The sequence below is a fragment of the Cervus elaphus genome, chromosome 20, assembly GCF_910594005.1.
Source record: "Cervus elaphus chromosome 20, mCerEla1.1, whole genome shotgun sequence".
Taxonomy (NCBI): domain Eukaryota; kingdom Metazoa; phylum Chordata; class Mammalia; order Artiodactyla; family Cervidae; genus Cervus; species Cervus elaphus.
In genome coordinates this window covers 136817753-136830565 of record NC_057834.1, presented here as the reverse complement: position 1 = coordinate 136830565, position 12813 = coordinate 136817753, and the positions used below count along the sequence as shown (strand labels likewise).

At 50.5% G+C, this 12813-nt stretch overlaps 1 protein-coding gene across 3 annotated transcripts in view; it reads right to left on the bottom strand.

Moving 5' to 3' along the window:
- MLPH (melanophilin) overlaps nucleotides 1–2658 on the bottom strand; it is a 42833-nt gene extending 40175 nt beyond the window's left edge. For all 3 annotated transcript variants that reach the window (XM_043877823.1, XM_043877824.1, XM_043877825.1), the window contains exon 1: nucleotides 2506–2658. The gene's annotated coding sequence lies outside the window, so the exon portion shown is untranslated. The remainder of the gene's footprint in view (nucleotides 1–2505) is intronic.
- Between the last annotated feature and the right edge of the window lie 10155 nt (nucleotides 2659–12813).

Below are 12813 nucleotides of genomic sequence, written 5' to 3'. Positions count from 1 at the left end.
TCAAGACTGTTAGCCCTCCCCAGTCATTTATAAGTTATAATGGAGAAAAAAGAACGTTACGTAGAAGTTAATGAGTTGGAAAGAGACAGTGGAACTGGTTTTACAAAGTGGATAGCCTGAACCCAGATCACTGCATTTCAGCCGTGGCTCATCTGTATCTGTTAAAGATTTGAGTTCATATTTTGACCCCATTAAGGGGAAATATGGGTGGGGGTTCTTCCTACACATAACTTGGGTTGGAGAGGCCCCCCGAGCCTGGGAACAAAGGCAAGAATGAGTCGTCACCTCCTGAGCTGATAAACTTTCCAGCAAGCCCAAGTTCCTCTTCAATGCCCTACTGACAATGGCAGGAATGCTCTCTGACTCAGAATCAGGTGAGTGACCCTTATCTAGAAAGGTACAGGCACATTCTTGGGGGAAGGCCCAGGTGCTAGCTGGGGGCAGGGGGGCTCTGCATTAACCCTTTGAGGCTGTTTCCCAAATGCTGCCTTCAGAGCAGGATTGTGTGGTTACTTCTGCAGGCAGGGCTGGCTTCCCAGACACGCGACCAACCCCTCAACCTTTCTCAGCTGCAAGATGAGCACATTTCCACCCTGGAGGCAGCCCACCCCTGCAGGTGCTCTGAAATCATCCCAGCAGCTCCGGCCCTGCCGCTTGCCTCCCTTCTGCTCCATCTCGCCGCTCTCTCAACTCCCTGGGGAGCTGCTAGAACCCTTGTTTCCACACAGACATCCTTCCACACTTGCAGGAAATCCTTGGCTACAGAGTCCGGAGCAAGGTCGGGGCCCCAGGTGATGCTGCGGGACAAGGACGCCCTGGGAGTCAGGGGCTGGGCTCCAATCCCGGTTCAGGCACCAGCCGACCCCCACTGGACGAGGGACCAGTCCCCTTCCCCTGCGGGTCTCAGCGTTTGCAGCTGTACCATGACTTCTCCGGACATCTCCAGCCTTGGGTGATGCCAGGATGTTGGAATTAGAGGGAGAGATCATAGGGTGGGTGCAGGGGAGGGGAGCCTCATCCTCCAGAGATTGCTTCTGCAAAGAATGAGACAGGCAGCCCCCGAACGCTGACCCGATGGCAGGGGCGGGGGCCCCCGTGAGCCATCACCACGCTGCCATCTGAGGGCACCGAAGCCACCCTTCCAAGTAGCCTGCGGGGCTTTGGCACCTCTTCACCACCACCCAAGCCTCCCCCGAGCTGGCCTTAGCTTTCAGTCACTAAAGCCTTAATCAGTAGGGCCCCTTGCCTGCTAGTCTGTGTGCCTGGATCGGTCCTCAGTCACTCCTGCGGGGCACCTACCAATGCGTGCAGAGTTTGGACGTAGGGGGAGCGCAGGGACCTATGATTGGTGCTTGGATTCTAAGGCGTGAGGCCCTGGAGACCCAGGCACGGGGCTTCTGTCCGAGAAAGCTGGGTCTTGCTGAAGCCTAGTGGAGTGGCCGACAGAGGGCTAGATGGTAAAAGATGGATGTGACTGGCTGAACCCAGGTGCCAACGCCGCTGCTCCACCACCATGGACTTTAAGCCTGACTGTCTCCCTGGGCTTCATGGCCATCGGCATTGCTGCCTTTGCATCTAGTGGGCCAGTGGGGGCCTGCCACCCCTCTTTATCACTCCAGCCTCTCAGAAAGAAATATGTAACTAAGACGGAAAAAAAAAAAAAAAACCACATAAAAATGTAAAGGTCCCAACTGACAATGGAGTGGGGTTCTTCCCAACATGTGGTTAAGGTGCACAGGACGCAGGTGTCTGAGCCTGGGAGACCCGAGGGCCTTTGTAAGCAGGTCTGACCCAGGCTTCCCAGGTGGCAATTCTGGTAAAGAGCCCGCCTGCCAATGTGGGAGATGCCAGAGACTAGTGTTTGATCCCTGGGGATCAGGAAGGTCCCCCGGAGGAGGGCTCAGCAACCCGCTCCAGTGTTCCTGCCTGGAGCACCCCCCGGACAGAGGAGCCTGGCGGGCCACAGTCCCTGCGTTCCTCACTTTCTGGCTGGGGCAGGGGCCTGGGACTGGTGGCCACTCCCTGACTCCCTTCACCTGCAGACCCTTCCCCCGGCCCTGTGGGCTGGTCTGGGGGCCTGTCAGCAAACAAAATTCCAATAAAAGTGGGGCTTTCAGGGGCCCCAAATCCAGGACACCTCCTCCCCTGCCAGGGCGCCCCAGGGCTCTCTCTCTGGCAGGAGTAGCTCCCCAAACTGCCTGAGTGACGGGCCCCTGAGTGCCCCTGAGTCTCCTCAGAGGGCCAGGCTCAGCCCGGTGAGCAGGGCCATCGCCGACAGGACTTCTGATGGAAACCGATTTGCCCAGAATGGGCTCCCAGACTTCCAATTAGGCTCTCCAGGTGAAGCCTGGCTTTGGGGTTCGGTGGGGGTGGGGGGCTGGGCGCGTCCTCCTCATCGGTCAGGAGGGACCGAGGCCTGGGGGGCTGCTGGGGGCGTTTTCACACCGGCGGGGCTGCAGCCAGCACCGCGGACCCGCCCACCGCCCCGGTTCTCCCTGAACTCACCGACTCCGTTCCCAGGGGTGTCGGCCCTGGCCGCCGGGACTCCCGGGTTGCCCGCTCCGGTCCTGCCAGGGAGAGCGAGGCGACGGGCCGGGCGTCGGGTCTCGGGGCTCTGAAACCAGGCGGGCCGAGCGGGCCGGGCAGGGCGCAGGGCGGCAGGAGGGCGAGGTCCGGGCGTCCGCGGGGATCACGAGGGCGCGCCCGCCCCGCCCAGCTCCGGGAGCGGCGAGCACCTCCGGGTGCGGGCGGCGGGCGGGGCGGGCACCCGGGCGCCCGCGCGGAGGCGCCAGCGCTGGGCAGAGCCCATCGCTCCTCGCCCACAGCCCGCCGGGCGGAGGAAGGCGGCGGCGGCGGCGGGGAGGGCAGGGCCGGGCCCGTACCTGGGGAGTCGGGCCGATAACGCGGTCGCCGCGGGGGCCCCCTCGGTGCGGAGGGACCTGGGGGCCTTTCGCGCCCTCGGAGCGCACGCTGCTATCTGACTTAATTCCCATCCCAGCTCTGCAGTTTACTCTGCTATTCACTCCGGCTTTACAGAAGGGACACGGAGGCTCAGGAAGGCGCCTTCCCCAAAGCCGCCAACTAACGCCTGGGAACGCCGGCGGGTAAGTGGGACTTTGGAGGGAGAAGCTCCGGCGCCAGGATCGCCGCCGCGAGGAGGGTCCCGAGACCTCGCCGGTCAAGAAAAGTCGGCGGAGTCAGCATCCGCGCGCAGACAGGACAGGAATAGACTGGAGGATGACCTGGGGGCGATCAGAGGGCAGCCGCTGGGTAACCTCCTCCTAGCGCCTGCAGCTGCTTCCCTCTCCACGAGCTCAGTTCAGTCGCTCAGTCGTGTCCGACTCTTTGCGACCCCTTGGAATGCAGCACACCAGGCCTCCCTGTCCATCACCAACTCCCAGAGTTTGCTCAAACTCATGTCCATTGAGTCGGTGATGCCATCCAACCATCTCATCCTCTGTCGTCCCCTTCTCCTCCTGCCCTCAATGTTTCCCAGCATCAGGGTTTTTTCCAATGAGTCGGTTCTTTGCATCAGGTGGCTCAGAAGCACCTCAAATCCACAGGGCCCCAAGCACCTCCAGCAACTCCAGCCCACCGTGCCCTCTTGTCCTTCGCAAATCCCCTGGACATTAAGGGCGTCACCACCTTCCCTCTCCCTTCCGGACTAGGGCTCATCAGAGCCAGGCTCGCCTTCTCCCTCTCACTTACCTGAAAGAAGATCAAACAAGAAGTACATTCTTACCCCCGGAATCTACTTTTCCATATCTGTGAAATGGGGATACCAACATAAATAAATATGTAAATGATCAGTGCTATTAGGTGAACAGATACTAGAATATCTCCATTTTACAAAAGAGGAAATTAAACTTTTCAGGATTACTGTGACCTCACATTGGATAATTTATAAGGCGTTTTCAAAAGCCACACAGTTCTGCTCTGGTTAGTGTTGGTTGTCTGCTGTGCGAAGCACTGTAGGTGCATTTGGGTATTTCTGACCCCCCAGCGTAGTAGCAGCTCTGGCCAAACACCATCCACTGTGTGTGCGAACCCAGAAGTAGGGAACACTTACACTTAACCCAGAGTTTCCAGAAACTCTATGAACAATTCTTATGTTTTTCATGTCCTTGCCATAAACTTTATAATTGCTTGTAAAATTAACAGATCCCTTAAAAGTTGCTATCAGAACTGTAAATTGCTTAAGGCAACAGTTAAAAATTTTTCTTTATCTTTCATCTATTTTTTTAAAATTGAGGTATAGTTGATTTACAACATAGTGTTAGTTTCACAGCAAAGTGATTGACATATATTGTTTTTCAGATTCCCTTTACATTATAGCTTATTACAAGATTTTGAGTACGTTCCACATACTATACAGTAGGTCCTTGTTGTTTAGTATTTCATATATAGTAGTGTGTATATATTAATCCCCAACTTCTAATTTATTTCTCTCCTCCTCTCCTCTTCGGGAACCATAAGTTTGTTTTCTATGTCTGTGAGTCTGTTTCTGTTTTATAAAAATGAGTTCATTTGTATCCTCCTTTTAGATTCCACATATAAGTGATATCATACGATATTTGTCTCTCTGTGTCTGATTTACTTCACTTGGTAAGATGATCTCTAGGTTCATTCATGTTGCTGCCCATGGCAATATTTCATTCTTTTTTATGGCTGAGTAATATTCCATTGCATATACTACCACTTCTTTTTTTTTGTAAATTTATTTATTTTAGTTGGAGGTTAATTACTTTACAATATTGTAGTGGTTTTTGTCATACATTCGCATGAATCAGCCATGGGTGTACTTGTGTCCCCCATCCTGAACCCCCCCTCCATTTCCCTTAGTTAGTTAGAGTCCAAAGTTCTGTTCTTTACATCTGTGTCTCTTTTACTATCTCGCGTATAGGGTCATTGTTACCATCTTTCTAAATTTCATGTATGTGCATTAATATACTATATTGGAGTTTTTCTTTCTGACTTACTTCACTCTGTATAATAGGCTCCAGCTTCATCACCTCATCAGAACTGATTCAAATGTATTCTTTTTAATGGCTGAGTAATATTCCACTGTATATATGTACCACAGCTTTCTTATCCAGTCATCTGCCAATGGACATCTAGGTTGCTTCCATGTCCTGGCTATTGTAAACAGCGCTGCGATGAACATTGGGGTACACGTGTCTCTTTCAATTCTGGTTTCCTCGGTGTGTATGCCCAGCAGTGGGATTGCTGGGTCATATGGCAGTTCTATTTCCAGTGTTTTAAGGAATCTCCACACTGTTCTCCATAGTGGCTGTACTAGTTTGCATTCCCACCAACAGCCTTAGAGTGTTCCCTTTTCTCTGCACCCTCTCCAGCATCCATTGTTTGTAGACCTTTGGAATACCACTTCTTCTTTATCCATTCATCTGTTGATGGACATTTACGTTGATTCCAAGTCTTTGCTATTGTGAACTCTGCTACTGTGAACACTGGGGTGCATGTATCTTTTTGAATTAGAATTTTCATTTTTTCCAGATATACGCCCAATGGTGGGATTGCTGGATCATGCGGTAGCTCTATTTTTACTTTTTAAAGTAACTTCCATACTCTTTTCCATGGTCTTTAAATGTTTTTTATGCTTTTGTGCTTGTTTATTTAAATTAGTGGGTTTTTAAAAGTGTGCAAAGCTGACATGTGATGATATATGATAAAGATATATGGTAAAGAATATAAACAGTATAAAATGAAAAGTCAAGCTCAACCTTATTCCCGCCCCCCCCAAGCGCATTTCCCCAAAGCAATCATTAGCAGTGGTGTCTGTGTACTCTCCCCGATCACTGTGTGTGGTTAAGCATGTGGACTCTGGAACCAGCTGCAGGAGCTGGACCCCAGCTGTTACTTAACCTCCCCAAGGCTCAGTTCTCCATTCTACACGGTGGGGAATAGCAATAGGATCTACACAGCAGGCTTGCTCTGAATCAATATTTACAATGTGCTTGGATTAGACCTGCCACAAGGTGAATGCTTGGTGAATATTAACTGCTATTTGGAAAAGACCCTGATGCTGGGCAAGATTGAGGGCAAGAGGAGAAGGGGGCAAAAGAGGATGAGATGGTTGGATGGCATCACCAATTCAACAGACATGAATTTGAGCAAACTAGAGGAAGGGAGATAGTGAAGGACAGGGAAGGCTGGCGTGCCACAGTCCATGGGGTTGCAAAGAGTCGGACATGACTTAGCGACTGAGCAACAACAATTAGTATAGACCCAATTCATTCTTTTTAATGGTCGCATAGTATCCACTACCATGAGTTTACTATCATTATTTTAGTACTGTCCTATTGATGGACTGTTAACTTTGGGTTTTTTGCTATTTAAACTATTTCTACCATAAATATATTACAGATAATATTTAACATTATTGATATATACATGTTTAAAGTGATATATGTGTGTGTTAGTCGCTCAGTTGTGTCTGACTCTTTGCGACCCCATGGACTGCAGCCCACCAGGCTCCTTTGTCCATGGGATTCTCCAGACAAGAATACTGGAGTGGGTTGCCATTTCCTTCTCCAAAAAAGCTGATGAAAGTGTGTAAAATCAAGATGATACCGGTACTTAACAGCACAGTCGCGATAAAGCATCACTGAGATCTGAGGAAGTATTATCTTCTTAGGAGTTCCTGCTTTGGACTGAGTTAGCTTGAGACGCTGAATCACCCCAGTGTCCTAAATCCATCAACAGGAACACGATGCTCTATTTGTTATAAATATCTATTAAACCTTTTAAACTGACAGCTAAGCCATGCCGAATTAAGAAGAATCTTGTGATATATAAGTGATATATAAATGTAATTATATGTGATATATAAAAGTGATATATAAATATAATTATACATACATACATATCATTGTACATACAGATGAAAACAATCATATCTATCCAACAAAGTCTTAAAATTAAATTGCTGACTCAAAGGATATATGCAATTTTTAAGAGAAAATTCTAGGCTAGCATTTTAAAAGTTTAAGTTGTTGAAACAGTCTCAAACTAACAAAAACGTACAAGTATTATACAAAGAACCCCTCCCTGCAATGTGTAAGTTGCTGACCTGATGCTTCAGTGTGTGTTGTACAAACAAGGACAATCAACAAAATTTCAATCCAACCATCAAAACTCAGTAAATGATAGGTTGCTATGTATAATCCTGAGAACCCTTCCCAGTTTTGTTGTTTGTCTCAATAATATCCTTTATTTTGAAGGACTCGGTTCTGAATATCTTGATTTCTTAACTTAGCTATTGAGGGGGGAAAGGGCAGGGGCAGAGAACAGAGGAGTGGAGAGATAAGCTTGGTGGCCGCTAGCTAGGATCTTGGGTTGCTTGTTTCTCCTCCTCCCAGTATTCTTGCCCCGCCCTTATCTTTGGGACCCTGGCCCCCTCCTCCTCTTCCGAGCTTCTCAGGGGCCCCAGGGGGCCCTGCGGGTACTCTCTGGCTCCCTGACCTTTTGCCTCTGCCCTTGTATCTGTCCTTCTTTGTTCACTTGCTTGGAGCTGGCTTTCTTTTTCTAAGACTATGTGGTCCAGTCCTGTCTCTTAGAGAAAACTGATGCTCGGAGAGGTGTACGTCACCCAAGGTCATACAGAGTGGAGGCTCACCTTGGCAACAGGGAGGCTTGCATTTATAAAGCCGTTGCAGACCCTCAAGGAGCCGACCCCTGGGTGGACGCCAGGGGGCAGTAGAGGGCCCCTCCCCACCTCCTTGTCTCAGAGTTGCTGTCCGAAGATGTTGGCTTCTCAGATTTGAAGTGGACAGGACAAGCTAGGTGGGGTGGCTGTCTGGTCCATGCCAGGAAGATCAGCATGGAAGGTGGGTCCTGGGGGAAGGGATGGGCAGCACATCCCTTTGAGGGGCTGGGATGGGACTCTCCTCATCTCTGGTGGTGAAGAGGGGGCCCCAGAGAAGAGGAGGACCCTGGCCTTCTGGGGAGCATCCTACAGTGCCTGGAAGTGCCAGCTTCCCCCGAGAAGGCAGGTGGAGGATTCGTGCTGAGAGGCCTGTGGTCCCCTGTCCCGTTCCTTGGGTCCTCTTCAACTGCACCAGCAGGCAGCAGTTCAGTCCCCCCTGCCTTCTCCCCTGTCTGAATCCTCTGGGCTAGTTTGCCTCTGGGCCTCCCGGGACATCTGGATTTTTGAGCTGAACACCCAGAAAGTTGAACACATGTAGAGTACCACCCCCAATCCCAGGCATGTTCTGTAAACTATAAGTGAAGTTTATAGTTCAGTCTTATAGGACTCTTTGCGACCCCATGGACCGTAGCCTACCAGGCTCCTCTGTCCATGGGATTTTCCAGGCAAGAGTACTGAAGTGGGTTGCCATTTCCTTCTCCAGGGGATTTTCCCGACCCAGGGATAAAACCCAGGTCTCCTGCATTGTGGTCAGATGCTTTACCATCTGAGACACTAGGGAAGCCACTCTGTAAACTATAATTTAGAAGAAAATACATTTAAGTGGTACAGTTCAGTTGCTCAGCCATGTCCGACTCTTTGTGGCCCCATGGACTGCAGCACGCTAGGCTTCCCTGTCCTTAACCAACTCCTGGAGCTTGCTCAAACTCATGTCCGTCGAGTCGGTAATGCCATCCAACCATCTCATCCTCTGTTGTCCCCTTCTCCTCCTGCCTTCAATCTTTCCCAGCATCAGAGTCTTTTCCAGTGAATCAGTTCTTCGCATCAGGTGGCCAAAGTATTGGAGCTTCAGCTTCAGCATCAGTCCTTCCAATGAATATTCAGGACTGATTTCCTTTAGGATGGACTGGTTGGATCTCCTTTCAGTCCAAGGGACTCTCAAGAGTCTTTCCAACACCACAGTTCAAAAGCATCAATTCTTTGGTGCTCAGCTTTAAATGGTGCAAATGAACTTATTTGCAAAACAGAAATAGAGTCACAGATGTAGAAAACAAGCTTATGTTGCCAGGGGAGAAAGCAGGGAGGGGGAAGGGATAAATCGGGAGACTGGGACCAACACACACACAATTCTATATACAACATAGGTGACTAGTAAGGACCCTCTGTGTGGCTGTAATGACCTATATGGGAAAAGAATCTAAAAAAGACCGGGTATGTGTGTGTGTTTAACTCATTCACTTGCTGTACACTAGAGGCTAACACAACCTTGTAAATCAACTGTACACCAGTAAAAATTTTTACAGAAGAAAATGCGTTTACATCAGATACTGAATGATTTTCTTTCTTTTATAAATCTGAAAAATTGCTGAGAGTCCTGCTTTGGAAAGCATCCCCCTGGCCTTGTGCTTGTTCCCCTGGGCGGGGAACACTTGGGCCTTGGAGGAGGTGTCGCCTGACCCGCTTCCCGCCGGCTCTTCAGTGCACGGGGCCCCGTGACGGCCCTCCACCCTGGGCAGTGCACACAGGGGCCCCTGAGCTGTGTGTCTGGGGTCAGAACTGCCCCAGGAAAGCGCCCGACTGCTCTCCCAGCCCCTGCCCTCCTTCTCTCTAGCTCTGGGCTCCAGTCCTTTCTGAAATGATGTCCCTGCCCCGCTCGCTTATGTAAGCCCCACTCCATCAGGGTCTCAGCTCAGCTGTCCTTCCCTCAGAACACGATTTCCTGACTGTCCAACCCTCCCCACTATGAGACTCCCCTTTTCCCCTGCGCGATCCTGCAGAGCCAGCCTCTTGGTTTACCCACCACATTTGTGAGATGGTCTGGTAAGGTCTTTGCTCCCTTGCTCTAAGCTCTGGGAGCTCCAGGTCTGGGATGTTCAGTTTCTGTAACTGCTGCCGTACGGGGGGGCTACCTTCCTTTTTGGAAGACTGTGTGGTTCAATCCTGTCTCTTACAGATGAGAAAACTGATGATCAGAGAGAGTGTGACATACACCCAAGGTCACACAGCTCTGCGAGTCCCAGGACTGTGGGATATTCTTGCTGAAGTACATGGTGCTTGGCACATGGGTGGCCTTTGATAACTACTTGTTGAATAAATGCTGCTTGACAGTCATAATTACATATTTTGAGGATGCTCTTGATTTTAACTTTGACTGATGAGCATTTTCCAAACAGAGCCCTGCCCCCACTGCCCTGGTGGACTGAGCTCACAGCACCTTCCCAGGGAGAAGGGTCAGTTGGGAAGAGAGATGGTGGGAAGGCGGGTGGCAAGGATGGGAGAGGAAGGCCTTCTGGGGCTGTCAATCCCCTCTTTCTCTCACCCTCCGGAGCCCTGACCATGTTTTGAGACACCAGCCCCCAGCTCAGCTCAGCCCCTCCCCTGTCTTGGTCTGAGATCTTCCTAGCATTTTCTCCCTAGAAGGATGTGTTGGAGGGCACGAAACAGCCCCGTTCTGCTCAAAGCTGCAGGGGATTCATTTGCCTGTTTCTTCCCCATGTACAAGTGCTCATTTTGGCAAGTTGCTTCCCCCTCATCTGAATACATGAGGGATTGATTTTGATAAGTGCCGAGAAGGAGCTCTAATGAGCCAGACGAGCCAGCCAAGAAGAGGGGGAAATCTCCTGAGGAATGAAACCCTTGACTCTAAAGCCATCAGACCATGCGGGATTTTGGGGTTTTGGAAACATCAGGTCATGTGAAGCTGGTGGGCCCTTGCCTTTCCCTAAAATAGCTGAACTAGGAGCTTTCACTGTGAAGGATTCAGGAACTGAGCAGAAATGGTTCAAACTGAAGGAGAGGAACTGAGGCAATTAAGTTTTATGCTCTGTTCTCAGAAGACCTCCCTTCTGGAAATCATAGTCGTGTTTCTGAAGGGGAGGAGCATGGAGGGAACTAGCCTGAAGACCTACTGTGTGTGCAGTGATCATCGTCCGGGTGCCTGACTTACATAATCTCGATTGCACTGGGTGCCTGACCTTTACACCATGTATTGTATTACGCAGGTGCCTGATTTAGTTGGATTGTGCAGGTCAGGAAGCTAAGACACTCGTTCAAGTTCATGCAGTTGGAGACAGGAGATCAGATTCAAGCCCAGGTCTGAGTGTCTCAAAGCCTAGACTTCCACCTGGCCGGGGGGCAGACTCTCCCTACAGAAGGAGTGACCTGCCCAGTTAGTGCCCCACAGCCAGGAGCAGAGAAGCTGTGAAAGCAAACTCAGAGCCTCTCTGTTGGTTACCTGCCAGGGCCCATGGAGGGCAGTGGCCCGGTGAGCCCCTGAGTGCATCTTGCCCTCATCACCCCCAGGCCCAGGTCCCCACATCACGGTGTGAGGGTGTCAGTTCCTTCCCGTGAACCCGGCACTCAGGTCCGGAGTCCCAGAATGACCTGATTTCAGCTTCAACAGCGTATGAGTGGCACTTCACGTTCAACTCTTGGACGAATGTTCCGGAACATTTGCAGTGTTGCTAACGACCTTCCCTGCGGGGAAGTCAGTCACAAGACCTCTTGCTGGAGCCGCCGCTACCCTCACCCTCTCTGTCTGGTGCCAGCACAGGGCTTGGGGGTCAGAGCCAGCTGGAACGTGACCCAGAACAGGAGTGCCTTCCAGCAGCACCTCGCCCCGTGGCCAAAGCCCGCTGCCAGCTAAGAAATGCGCCCCCACCCCACCCAGCCCACGAAGCCTCCCTGCCCTCTCCCCCAGCCCCCTGCTCTCTGCCATCCTCGTGTTATCTGTCTAGTTGCCCACATCCTCCCCACCACCTGAACCCCACACCCGGTTACAATTTCCAGCTTCCTGATCCCACGAAACCTCACGGGCTTGCTTGTTTTCTGGAGCATAAGTGATGCCTTCCATTCGGGGTGGAAACTTGATGTCAAACTGGGCTTTCAAGCCTTTACTTTTTTTCTCCTCCACCTTCCAAACTGGCTCAAACTCTACCTGCTTTAGGGGCCAAGCTAGGTCACTGGTTTTGAAATTAGCTTTGTAAGTGTTATTTGGGGTTTCTGGAGACACTTGCTTAGAATGTTCATGTTCGAAGTCGTTTAAAAACGGTAATAAAAACCCAACATCCTTGGGAAACAGAGCAGCAGGCTTCGGTCTCTGTCCTCAGGATGGGACATGAAAGCTGGAATGTTGATCATGGTAGTGTTTGCAGAAACCCACGTTTCCTGCCACCTCCGGGCAGACTGTGCTGATAACCAGGCAGAATTTAATCGTGGAGTTGCTAGGTTTCTAGGTAAAACACAGGATGCCCAAATTCTAAATTCGAATTTTAGATAAACAATGAACAATTTCTTTTGCATTAGCTTGTTCTAAGTGTTTCATGGAGCATACATACTCATACTAAAATATTATTTGCTGTTTACGTGAAATTCAAATTTAACCAGGCATCTGGTACTGACATCTGGCAGATATGTGCCACTGCTACAGAGGGAACCCCCTGAGTATGTTTTATATGCTAACATCAGGGCCTTGAGAGGAAAGTGCTGGCGTCCTGTGGCCTTAGGATGGGGACAGTCAGGTGGATGAGTCTAGGCTTGAACACCTAGATTTCCCAGAATGCTCTGAGCATAGCGAAGCAGCCCTTCTCGATGCTGGTACCCAGGGATGGGAGGACTTTACTGGGGGTAGATGTCTTACAATGGGACACTTGTCCTCAAGAAGTGTCCTCATCTCGCCTTATTTCCTCTAGATTACTAACTGGGGCCGGGTCTCAGCAGAGCCTAAGTGGGAAGATAAAGTTCCTGCCCTGGGAACAAATAAACTCCTCACCAACACAGTGACAGGTCCTGGCCAGTAGGTATCAGCAAGTGACAGAGTGAAATGTGTGGGTGTGAACCTTGAAGATACTGAATGGAGTTTCCTGGTTTGCAAGAATGCTCCCACGTGCCAGGAGTGGACTTCCTGGCAAGGACACTTAGAAATTATC